Raw genomic sequence first — 14,011 nt, forward strand, 5'->3', positions numbered from 1 at the left:
ATCATTTGTTTTTTGACTTTCTGCAGAAAGGTAAAATTTCAGCAGTTAATCTGTTAGCGTCAGGCTTCTTATGATTGATACGTCACCTCAACTTCTTTCAGCTCCCCAGCACTCTCCTCCTATGTCACTTGTACCGTTCAGGACCTGAGTTCATATTCCTATGAGATGTCCCACAATCTAGAATGTTACACGTTGTGTTCTTGTGGTGATTTTTTACACGCTCCTTTATCACGTGTATTTTTACACAAAGTGCTGTTTATCTCCAGAGACTTGATGAGACTGAGGATTGATTTTTTTTATCGGTGGGGGTGGGGGAGGCAAGAATACTTCCCTGGTGGAGTTTATTGCATCCCAGCTGGAGGCACTGCTAATAAGGATAAGACTGACATGGGGTTCCGGAGGGGTCACCCTGATGGAACCATTTGAAAGCTCCCATCAACCTTTCACCTAAAGATTTTAGCAGCCACCGATGATCACTACTTTGATGTATGACATCATTAGGGGTAGCAAAGCGTGATGTTCTAATTCTATTATCCCTCCTTTGTTTATTAATGTGCTTCTCTACAAAGAATGGCTTTCCATCACAGACTATCTGAAGTAAAATCCAGATAATCTTGAAGTAAAATTACCTTGAATTAAAATCCTTGAAGTAAAATCCATTCAGAAAAGACAGAATATATGTGTGATATTTTCCTCCCATTTATGAAATTTCAGAATAAACAGCTGGACTCCTAAAGATGATCAGTAAAGCTTTTGGGGGAGAGTAGAACAGGGAGAGAAGTGGTACTTTGAATTCTCTGGAGCCTGTACTTTGATTCGTTTTCATAACTTCCTTAGCTGCTGTACACATGCAAATGTATCTGCTGCTCTACCACAATTTCCTGAACAGGTGTGCACCGGCAATTCTGCAAAAACCTGTGAACATACGGCACAGTACCTCCCTTCTGCTGTCTTCACCAGGAAACCTTCACCCATTTCAGGGGCAATCATAAGATGACGACGGAGAGCACAAGGTAACATCGCTAAAGCAGTAAAAGATGCCTGCATACTCCTGTCTCCCAGTTGTTCTCATTCCTGATCTGTGCACATCAACTTCTCAGGTGACCGATTCTCTGTGCACTGCATCTAGCCTAGCAATCACCTAGCCACACTAGGCTTCACAAGTGTCCTCCCCTCTGCGTCCTGTCTCTCTGCTCCTTTAAATCCCACTTCTCACAATCACCTAAGATCTGGCCCGCAGGAGAAGACCATGAACCAGTCTGCACTGAGACCAGCGTCTCTGGCTGCTCAGTACCAACGGACTCTCTTTTCCTAACCCACTCTCCAACTCCGGAATTCAGATTTTCAAAGAAGTCAATCCTTGGGTCCAAAGATTTAATTGTACTTTTCCAAAATGTTTTGAATTATTTAGCCATAAAAAAGAAGGAAATTCTACCATTTGAGCCAACGTGGATGAATCTAGAGTTACACTACGTGAAATAAGCCAGACAGAGAAGACAAATATGGCATCATCTCACTTATATGTGGAAGCTTAAAAAAAAAAAAAATCAAACTCCTAGAAACAGAAGGTTGGGGTTGGGGACACAGGGAAATGTTGGTCAAAGGGTCCAAACTTTCAGTTATAAGATGAATAAGATCTGAGGATCCAATGTATAAAATGGTGACTATAGTTAATAACCCTGTATTATATCACTGAAGTTTCCTGAAAGAGTAGAACTCAATTGTTCTCACAAAAAAAGAAAGGAAGGAAGGAAGGAAAGGAGGGAGGATAGGTGATGGATGTGTTTAATTTGATGGGGGAAATTCTTTCACAATGTGTGTGTGTGTGTATAAAATCACACTGTACACCTTTATTATCGTAGAATTTTGTCAATTATACCCCAGTAAAGCTGAAAAAAATGCCTTGAGTTTTCCTCTTTGGGGATTTTGTTCACAACTTTTCAGAACTCCTAGAAGGCCTCCCCAACTTGGAACAATCCAGGGACTTTCAGTCCCTCCTTCCCTGAAAATCTGCCCAATTCACCTTCTTTGCTGTAACAGCCACCTATCTTTGCAACGCCTGTGATTATTATCATCAAATGCCTCATGAAAACGCTTCTACTGTTGTCCTGAACTCTTATTTCCTATAATGTTGTTTAACTCTTTGATGGACTTTAAGTAAGGTTTCCCTACTACATTGTACACAGGGCAAGGATGGTGTGCTGTTTTTAAAAATAATACCCAGCAGGCACAGCATGAATATTTGTATCGATAATAAAATGCTGGTAAATGTTTTATATGAGAATGGAGGCACAGGAGACAGTTCTAGAACATTCTACATATCACTAGTCTGATAAACCTTTACACTGCCTATAGATCAGCATATTTCTTTTGAACGATTCTGGTATTTTCTAAACTTCCACTTTCATCTCTACTACAAGAAACTGATGCATTTCTGTGTAAACGACCTGGCTGTTGAATTTTAGGACACACACAGTATTCCAGTGTGACCAAATTGCCAAAGAATTTTCATTAGACCACCAGCATGAGCTGAGGTGTGGAGAAACGGTGATTCATACATTCCACACTCTGCTAAGACGAGACACAAACTGACATACCCTTGTACGGTCAGGGTGGAAATATATACCAAACCTTAAGACCAATAATACCCTTATTCCCAGCAATTCCACCTCTAGGAAGTAATTCTAAGAAAATACAGATATATACCCACAAAGACGGATGCACATTGACCCACAACATTGGTATTTTAAAACAGTGAAAATTAGAAATGACCTGTAAGTCCAAAAACTGGAAAATAAACCATGATAGACACGTAGCATAGAATAACTATTCAACCACTAAAAATATTTTGTAAAGGAATAGCTATAAAACAAAGTTCACGATTGAGTAAAAATAAATGGTTTAAAAGTAGTCCGTGAAATGCACACATAAAAGGTTAGCTAGGACACCTTGACTCACTAAGAGTGGCTGTCTCTGGATGTGAGCATTATGCATGATTTTTATTCTTTTCTTCGTGACCTTTTGAACTGTCCAAATCGTCTGCAATGAACCATAGTATTTTAAAACCCAAACAGTGTTAGCCTGTAAAATATCAATGTCTAAGCTACACGGCAGTTTCGTGATCGTTATCTTTATTTATTTTTAAAATTTTCTTAACATCTTTATTGGAGTGTAATTGCTTTACAATGGTGGGTTAGTTTCTGATTTATAACAAAGTGAATCAGTTATACGTATCCACATATCCCCATATCTCCTCCCTCATGATTGTTATTTTTAAATACATATTGGGTTGGCCAAAAAGTTCGTTTGGGTTTTCCATAGCATCATATGGAAAAACCTGAACGAACTTTTTGACCAACCCAAATATATAGCTGTGACCCAGAAATTATACTCAATGTGTACATACACAACAGAATGCGTGTACACATCCACCGAAAACGCACACAAGGAAGGATACTTAGAGCATCTGCAGGTGATGAAACTTGTACAGACCTTGACAGAGGGAATGGTTGCACACTGTTGTGAATGTACAAATAATAAATAAATAAATAACTACTCAGAGCTGTGCCATTTGTAATAGAGAAAAAAAGGGAAATGTGTACCAACAGCAGAATGGATAAATAAACGGTGGTAAAGTTACAACAAGAGACTGCAAGACAGGAATAAGAATCAAGGGACTATTGCTCCATGGAGGTACATGGAAGAATCCCACACACTTAGCACTGAGTGAAAGAAGACAGGCACAAAGAGAACACACAGTATGATGTATGATGTAGGTGAAGTTCAAAACAGACAAAAGTTATTTACAATGTCAAGTCAATTGTACGGTTAGCTGTGGAGAGCGAGATGCTTAGTGACCAGGAGTGAGCATGAGAAAGGGTCTGTGTGGCTGGGAATATTATGCTCGCTTATCTGAGTGGTGGTTGCCTACATTCACAGTAGTGAAAATTCACCAAGCTGTAACCTCACAATATGTGCAGTATCAAAAATACCCTGTTGGGGCTTCCCTGGTGGTGCAGTGGTTGTGAATCTGCCTGTCAATGCAGGGGACACGGGTTCGAGCCCTGGTCTGGGAAGATCCCCCATGCTGCGGAGCAACTGGGCCCGTGAGCCACAACTGCTGAGCCTGCGTGTCTGGAGCCTGTGCTCCGCAACAAGAGAGGCCACGACAGTGAGAGGCCCGCGCACCGCAATGAAGAGTGGGCCCCGCTTGCCACAACTAGAGAAAGCCCTCGCCAGAAACAAAGACCCAACACAGCCAAAAATAAATAAATAAATAAATAAATAAATTTATATTGAAAAAAGCTATTAAAAAAAAATACCCTGTTGCTTTTATTTTTTTATCTGGTTCCCTGTAAATTCTCTGGCCCCTAATGACCTTCCCTGTTGCTAAATCCCTTCCTCAATTAATAAGTTAATTCTCTTCCATCAGCTATACATTTGCACTCTTTCTACAATTTCCAGTTTTAGACATTCATCCGTAATTCAACAACAGCATCACTGAATTCTAGTATATTCTGAACACAGTACTAGGTGATGGGAGGGCAGAGCCAGAAGGAAAACACATACTGAAGAAAGTCTTTAACGTCCATCTAGGCGTGGACCTTGCTCTAAAACATGCACACAAAATTTGTATATAATTGAAAGGGGTCAAAACCCCCCCGAAGACGCTTGTTCAGCCCAGACTAAGAGACTTGCTTTACAGACAATGCTTCAGAAGGGGGAGGTAAAACTCCTCTCATGTTTTTATTAGGTAATAACTTTGCTTTTCTAAAAATTAAATTTGCACCTTATAAAGTGGTTTTTTAAGTCAATTTATGTGGCTATCAAGTTGTATGATTTCCCCCTCAATTTCAAACTTTTTGAAATTCAGTGTTTCTTCTGAAAGGGTGTCCTATGAAGTACCCCAAATCTCCTTAAGCATATGTGAAGAAGTTCTAAGAACCACATTTCACTGCGCTTAGCACATGAATTGTAACTGCTCAAGATAAAACTGATATTGCAATTTAATTTCTCCAAAAATACTTTGGCATATATGTTTTTCATTGGAATAAGATAACAAATAAAAATGATGCTTTTCCACAGCTAAATTAGATAGGCCATTAGAATTTTAAAGTCAGTTTCTAAATTCTTAATACCATGCAGTCAAATATTCCGCTACATAGAAAACAGTCCCTGGTGCTCACACCCTGGTAACCCATGAAGACTTTAAGAGTAAAACTTATCATTAATGTGACAAAAGAAGAACACCGTGCGTTAATTTGCAGTGCTAATCAAACCATATGAGTTTATACCAATTTCCTTTTTAAAGAAATATAAGGAAACATGTCCTACGTAAATAAATAAAAAGAGGACATTCTCTTCTTACTGCTATTTAAAATTCCAAAAACCAAACCAAAGACATTACGGTGCTAGCATATGCATTTACTAATTACACATACAAAAATATCTATGACACACACACGCAGACGTGTGTGTACCTATATCTCCCTTTTCAAGAAATCTGACGTGCTTCCTCAGACGGCTGGCTCATCAGCCATCCCTCAGCCTGTGAGAAACACCTTTATGATCTTATCTGAAGTCTACCATTTTCTACATTTTACTAACTTAAATGTTTTACTTTTTATTTTCTTATAGTTTTCTTGTGTCTTAGTATGGCCTTCATGTTACTGAAAACTTTGGAACTTTTTATTTGTTATATTTTCTTCTGCTGCATGGGTACCCCAAATTGCACCCTATCATACATCTTCTAGGCTCCCTAGCAAGAACCACATCTAATCTTATATTCTTTACGACAACTGAGATCTTGTTTCTTTTTAGAATTAAATAAATTACATGTCGTTTGATACAGCAATAATGTATCCATCTTCTAGAGGAAAAGGTGCCTTGACTGTCAGTAATTACCTAGGGCTTCTATAATTAATTCTGTAATACAAATGTGAACTCTTTTTTGCTCTATTTCATGCAAGATCCCTTCTCCAGCCCATTAAAAAACCTCCCATTCATTCATGGGACAATATTGCATTGGGCTAAGATTTTGGCAAAACTGTAAACAGTATTTTCTCAAAACACTCAAAAAGCAGGAATACAAACATTGGCTGTTCTTCTCACCATAATTAACCTGGGTTTCTGGGGGTGGTATAGATATAGAGGTATTCGAAAGGCAAAAAGATTCTGGAGTAAGAGAGAAACTTCTGTCAGCTTGCACCCCTCCCTCTGCCCCACACCATCAACCACAGGTTACATGGTGTGGCCCTTTCTTTCTTTTTTTAAATTATTATTTATTTATTTATTTTTGGCTGTGTTGGGTCTTCATTGCTACGCGCAGGTTTTCTCTAGTTGCAGCGAGCAGGGGCTACTCTTTGTTGCGGTGCACGGGCTTCTCATTGCGGTGGCTTCTCTTGTTGCAGAGCACAGGCTTCAGTGGTTGTGGCGAGTGGCCTCAGGAATTGTGGCTCGAGGGCTCTAGAGCTCAGACTCAGTAGCTGTGGTGCATGGGCTTAGCTGCATGTGGGATCTTCCCGGACCAGGGCTCAAACCCGTGTCCCCTGCACTGGCCGGCGATTCTTAACCACTGCACCACCAGGGAAGTCCCTGGTTGTGGTCCTTTCTATCTCCAACATGTTTATCCACACAACGTCTTTGTCCCCCAAAGAGTCCCCACACGCTACTACAGACACTAGTCCTGTCTTGTTTGAATGACATCTGCAGTCTCTAACGGGCTCACTAAATCTAGGCTCTCCCGTCATGTGATATAAGGGCTTCCTACTCAATAAAAAGGATGAAGCCCTAGGAAACTTTAAATCTGATCATATCCTACAGTTTTCTTCCATATTGAGCCATGCCCCTTTGCAAATCTTAGGCTTGAGCTATGTCAGACACCTCACGGATCCCTGGGCAAGCCACGCACACTCAGGCGTCCACACCCTTGCTCTTCCTGGAAAGCCACGTCCTTCCTCTCCTCTCGTTGACAGACCTCTCTTCATCTTTCAAACGCATTCCTAACTGGGCATCACGGGCCTCCTTGATCCCCTGTCGAAAGGCAGAATTAATGCCTCCCTCCTCCCTATTTCTGTTGTTTGTCATTTATAAACCATAATCTTTTATAGTACAGATACGATACTAGTAGGAAGTTAGTTATCCCTCCACACCGGGAGTTCCTCGAGAATAGCATTCATTTGTTTGTTTTTGTGTCAGATACATAACACGAACATGTTATTCACTCAACCAACCATCCCCTGATGAACCTATGCAATCTTGTGCCCTGATGCAGGGGGTACCAGGGGTACACTGTGAACAAGACACAATCCTTGCTTCTAAAGAGCTTCTGGTCCAGTGATTTAGTGGTCCATAAACGTTTACTGAATCATTTAACTAACATTTATATCCTTTTTGCCCAACGGCATGCAGCTAGTTTGAATGACTACAGACAGCCTAGTTCAACTCAATCTTCATCTGAAACATAGCAGGGTTAAAATTGCTTGGGCACATTTTATACCAGGCTTTAAAACGTGGAGGAGGAGAGGTTGCTTAAGTCGGTGTGATGAGTGAAAAAGGAAAAGTGATCATCAGCGCCAATTCCCATCTTTTCTCTTTATCCACCTACGGCCAGAGGTGAGGAGGTCGCCACCGTCTACCGGTCTTCCCTTGGGTGCACGTGGATGACAGCTGGGCACCCTGTGATGCCCCGTCTTGAACAATCATGGCACTGCAGACAGGTTCCGGTTTTGTGAAGTGTGACTCATCTCGTTCTTCTACTGAGACCCATGCACTCGAGCTTCTGACAGCACCTCCCCACCGTGTGCAGCTGACACTAGGCTCTGCTCTCTACTGGTCTCTCAGAGGCTGGCATGCTCCAGCCAGCTCCCAGCACCGAAGTCCCATTACGCTGTAACCCCAGTACTATTCCCCAGGAAGAGCACAGGAGAATTCCATCCAGGCTCCTTTCCGTCACTCCTATCTGTCTGATGTTGTCAAAGACAGGGGCCTTGGAAATCTCTTCTCTTCACGAAAGGGTCATAGTTTCATTGCTTCACAAGCCCTATTTGACCAGATTCTGATGACCCAAGTTTAGCCTTCCTTTATGAATGAACAAGTATCATTTTCATTGTCCGTGATGCTACTCTTCCCAAACCGGGTTGATTCCAACTGGTACTGCTAATAAGAGACATCATTGCCTCACTTACGGTCCTCCAGACAATGTTTCATTTTGGGAGAAGAGTTCCAGGTAGCATCAAATGCCCACAGAAACAAATTCTCTCCTCTCCCCTATACACCTCCCTTTAGGGAACAGATGCCTTTATGAAATTTTCAAGGCTTTTCTAAAAACCAGTCCATACTCTGAAAGCATAAGGAGTACAGACTCTACAAGATAGTCATTTTGAGGGCCTGTAAAATGTGTACACACTGTCCATCATAACTCACTTCTGTAATGTAAAGTTTCCCCTTTGGGGATTATATTGATATATCCCTATACTCACATCTTACTCATTTCCACAAAGAGTAACCCTGCACACACTATCAGAAGGCCAAGAAATACTTAGTAGGCTTTTTGGTCCTTAAAAGAAGAGGCTATTCTTTGGCAAAGGGTGAACAAACTCTCGTCTCTAGAGGCCTGAATTTAATTCACATTCAATCGCTTTGATTAACTACTAAACCCAGCAAATCCAGCTCCGCATTTGAGGCAACCCCCTGAGGCACTACTGGGAAGAAGGACAGAGGTTAGGGGAAGAAGAATGATATTTAAAGTCATAACTGAGATTTGACGCAATACCTAGTCACAGTCAGTCGCAATAATAAAAAGTTTTAAATCAGCCAAGGGTACAGGAGGGTGAAAAGAGTTTTGGAATATTAGACCTTTTCCTATTCAAACTAACAGATAGGAGAATGTTGACAGCTGTCTACTCTACACAAAAGAATGGTTGTGATACGAGTCTGTTGATAAAAAGATGAAACTGACAGTGATGACAATGAGAAAAGAAATCTCAGAGTATTTCTGAGAACACAGAGAAATCAACCCCACGTTACTGCCTTGTTATATTAATCTCCCTGCTCCCCGGGGCAAGACAGCACAGCCAAATCTTCCCTTTGTAAATCTGCAATAAAAACACGTAGTCAGATACGAGAAGAACACAGAAACTCCAGAACGGCATCCTTAATACACAATGCAAACTGTCTAAAGAATGAGATCCTGAAAGCAGAGGGAGACTTGTTTCAGTGAGGCCCCCTCCTTTGTCATGAGATTACTGCCCTTAGCTTTGAATCTGACCTCAGAACTCTGTCTCAGGTAAAAACAGTCAGATTATTCCACCTTTAAATACTGGGAATGGATTACAGACTTCTAAGAAATGAGCATAAAAAAAAAAAAAATCTTATCTCCGCTTCTCTGTGAGACGCCGTCACACCATTTGTGAAGACAGGAGTGGCTGAAGATAACAGGGTGATGCCTGGCCCTCCTGCTGTGCCAGATGAGGTTAGGGAGGTCTTCTGGCTCTACGCTTAGCTCCGCGATGGAGGACACACGATTTGCTGGGTGTCTTACTGTCCATAATTATGTTAGAATTTGGCAAAGAAATGGTTCTTCTACTACTGTATTTTTATACATGGAAGAATCTGATAGATGTCTAAATCAGAGATGATTCATTCTACCATGTATACCTGTAACACACACACACACACACACACACACACACACACACACACACACATTGACAGAGTCATTTCACCAGTCTTTCTCTACTGGTAAAATAAACACAGTCCTTTAAGAGGAGAAAAGATGTTATTTTCTCTCCTGGAAATGTTAGTGCTTTATGACACAGTGATTCAGTTATTTGTCCAAATGTCTATGGCGACAGAGAGGGAAACAAGACCCTAATTTTAGCATATCCTCAACCAAGGGCATTAAATAAAGTCAACCTTTACTTGCAAGAAATTAGTACCTCCCATAAATCACGTCAAGAAAGATCGCTGCTCTTCAAAGAGAAGGAAAGTAGATTAGAGGTTATCAGGGGCCTGGAACAGCGGCTGTGGGCAGTTACTGCTTCTTGGGTCAGAGTTTCCGTGTGGGGCGGTGGAAAAGTTTTAGAAGCAGTGGTGATGGGTTGCACAACTGTGTGAATATAAAGAATGTCTTTGAATTGGACACTTAAAAATGGCTAAAATGGCCTATTTTACCACAATTAAAAAAAAAAAGAATGACTGTTGCTACACCTGGTCATAATCAAAGTGGACACTTACCCACGCGGGAAGAACAAGTGTTGAACGGTGGATGCATCTGATTCTAGAGGTTTCTTTTAATTTGACTAGTTTGTATGTAAATAGTTGACAACCAAAACTGGACAAAGGAAAATTCTCAGTCTGGAGCATGCCTGCTCTAGACACCAGGATAAAGTAAGTTACTTTTCTTGCGGTGTTTCCACACGTCTGCCTTCCTACCTCACACCATGGACGTATCATTCCAGCAAACTGTTATACGGGGTATGTATGTCTTTATTTGTGGACTCTGAGTTGCAGTGGATGCTCTCTCTCTCTGGTGTTGGGGGCAAAGCCTCATGCGCTAGATAGTAGTGCTAGGTCCTGGCACTACTGCCCTCTAGCCGTGTGATCCAGGGCAAATATTTCCTTAGAAAATGCTCCTGGAGAAAATGGAACCACTCATTCCAGTGTTCAGGGACATTCTGATCCTTCGAGCTTATGTACTTAAATCACTTGGCACAGGATAGCTACATACTTACTACTTTGCAGATGACATTCCAAGGCTTTAGAAAGGGTGGTGTCTCAAGAGGGCTAAGAAAAGCGAATGGGGTGGTTCTGACATCACCGTCCTAAGTTTTCCCCAGGAGGGAGAATAGGGAGGCTTCAGAAAGAAGACGACCATGGCTGAGGTTTCTCTATAATGAGCTCAGCTGGCCAAAGAAACTAGTCTAGAGCTCCTCCTTGCCTGTGGGGAGGTGGAATCTACATGACAAATCTTCATTTTTTTCCCACTGCATTTTATATATTGAGGAATAATTTTCATGCAGTAAAACACAAACCTTAATTGTCTAGAGCTCCATCACTTTTACATTTGTAAATAACCATAAGCCCCCGCCCAGGTCAAAACAAAGAACATTTTGATGCATCAGAAAGTTTCCTCCTGCCCCTCCCAGTTACTGCCCCATCCTCTCCACCCAGGGTTGGCCCTTGTTCTGACATCTATCACCCACTAGTCACTGCTGCCTCCTCTCTAACCCCCATGTACACAGGATCATACACTACGTAACTTTTGTGTCCGAATTCCTGCACTCCACAAAGTGACTTCAAGATTCAGCCCTGTTGTTGAGTTTCTCTGAGGTTTGTTCTTATGCCTGAGTGGCTCTCCATTGTGTGAATATACCAGGTCTTTATAAGTTCTCTTGTTGAGGGACATTTGGGTCTTTTCCATTTTGAGGCTATTAGGAGTGAACTTCTGAACATCCTTCATAAGTCTTTTTTTTTTCCACTGAAGTTACATTTACTTTTTTTTTCTTAGTCATCAATTTTATACACACCAATGTATACATGTCAACCCCAATCGCCCAATTCATCACACCACCATCCCCACCCCCCCGCAGCTTTCCCCCCTTGGTGTCCATACGTTTATTCTCTACGTCTGTGTCTCAATTTCTGCCCTGCAAACTGGTTCATCTGTACCATTTTTCTAGGTTCCACATATATGCGTTAATATACGATATTTGTTTTTCTCTTTCTGACTTACTTCACTCTGTATGAGTCTCTAGATCCATTCACGTCTCAGCAAATGACCCAATTTCATTCCTTTTTTATGGCTGAGTAATATTCCACTGTATATATGTGCCACATTTTCTTTATCCATTCGTCTGTCGATGGGCATTTAGGTTGCTTCCATGACCTGGCTATTGGAAATAGTGCTGCAATGAACATTGGGGTGCATGTGTCTTTTTGAATTGTGGTTTTCTCTGGGTATATGCCCAGTAGTGGGATTGCTGGATCATATGGTAATTCTATTTTTAGTTATTTAAGAACCTCCATACTGTTCTCCATAGTGGCTGTATCAGTTTACATTCCCACCAACAGTGCAAGAGGGTTCCCTTTTCTCCACACCCTCTCCAGCATTTGTTGGTTGTAGATTTTCTGATGATGCCCATTCTAACTGGTGTGAGGTGATACCTCATTGTAGTTTTGATTTGCATTTCTCTAATAATTAGTGTTGAGCAGCTTTTCATGTGCTTCTTGGGCACCTGTATGTCTTCCTTGGAGAAATGTCTATTTAGGTCTTCTGCCCATTTTTGCATCGTGTTGTTTGTTTTTTTAATATCGAGCTGCATGAGCTGTTTATATATTCTGGAGATTAATCCTTAGTCCGTTGATTCGTTTGCAAATATTTTCTCCCATTCTGAGGGTTCTCTTTTCATCTTGTTTATGGTTTCCTTTGCTGTGCAAAAGCTTTGAAGTTTCATTAGGTCCCATTTGTTTATTTTTGTTTTTATTTCCATTACTCTAGGAGGTGGATCAAACAAGATCTTGCTGTGACTTATGTCAAACAGTGTTCTTCCTGTGTTTTCCTCTAAGAGTTTATAGTGTCCGGATTTACATTTAGGTCTGTAATCCATTTTGAGTTTATTTCTGTGTATGGTGTTAGGGAGTGTTCTAATTTCATTCTTTTACATGTAGCTGTCCAGTTTTCCCAGCACCACTTATTGAAGAGATTGTCTTTTCTCCATTGCATATCCTTGCCTCCTTTGTCATAGATTAGTTGACCATAGGTGCGTGGGTTTACCTCTGGGCTTTCTATCTTGTTCCATTGATCTATATTTCTGTTTTTGTGCCAGTACCATATTGTCTTCATTACTTTAGCTTTCTGGTATAGTCTGAAGTCAGGGAGTCTGATTCCTCCAGCTCCGTTTCTTTCCCTCATGACTGCTTTGGCAATTCAGGGTCTTTTGTGTCTCCATACGAATTTAAAGATTTTTTGTTCTAGTTCTGTAAAAAATGTCATTGGTAATCTCATAGGGATTGCATTGAATCTGTAGATTGCTTTGGGTAATATAGTCATTTTCACAATATTGATTCTTCCAATACAAGAACATGGTATATCTCTCCATCTGTTGGTATCATCTTTAATTACTTTCAAAAGTGTCTTATAGTTTTCTGCATACAGGTCTTTTGTCTACCTAGGTAAGTTTATTCCTAGGTATTTTATTCTTTTTGTTGCAGTGGGAAATGGGAGTGTTTCCTTGATTTCTCTTTCAGATATTTCATCATTAGTGTATAGGAATGCAAGAGATTTCTGTGCATTAATTTTGTATCCTGCAACTTTACCAAATTCATTCATTAGCTCTAGTAGTTTTCTGGTGCCACTTTTAGGATTCTCTATGTATAGTATCATGTCATCTGCAAATAGGGACAGTTTTACTTCTTCTTTTACAACTTGTATTCCTTTTATTTCTTTTTCTTCCCTGATTGCCGAGGCTAGGACTTCCAAAACTATGTTGAATAATAGTGGTAAGAGTGGACATCCTTGTCTTGCTCCTGATCTTAGAGGAAATGCTTTCAGTTTTCCACCATTGAGAATCATGTTTGCTGTGGGTTTGTCATATACGGCCTTTATTATATTGAGGTAGGTTCCCTCTATGCCCACTTTCTGGAGAGTTTTTATCATAAATGGGTGTTGAATTTTGTCAAAAGCTTTTTCTGCACCTATTGAGATGATCATATGGTTTTTATTCTTCAGTTTGTTAATATGGTGTATCACATTGACTGATTTGCATACATTGAAGAATCCTCACATGCCTGGGATAAATCCCACTTGATCGTGGTGTATGATCCTTTTAATGTGTTGTTGGATTCTGTTTGCTAGTATTCTGTTGAGGATCTTTGCATCTATATTCATCAGTGATATTGATCTGTAGTTTTGTTTTTTTTGTAGTATCTTTGTCTGGTTTTGGTATCAGGGTGATGGTGGCCTCATAGAATGAGTTTGGGAGTGTTCCTTCCTCCACAATTTTTTGGAAGA

This window comes from Leucopleurus acutus (genome assembly GCF_964270905.1).
Source record: "Leucopleurus acutus genome assembly, chromosome: Y".
Taxonomy (NCBI): domain Eukaryota; kingdom Metazoa; phylum Chordata; class Mammalia; order Artiodactyla; family Delphinidae; genus Leucopleurus; species Leucopleurus acutus.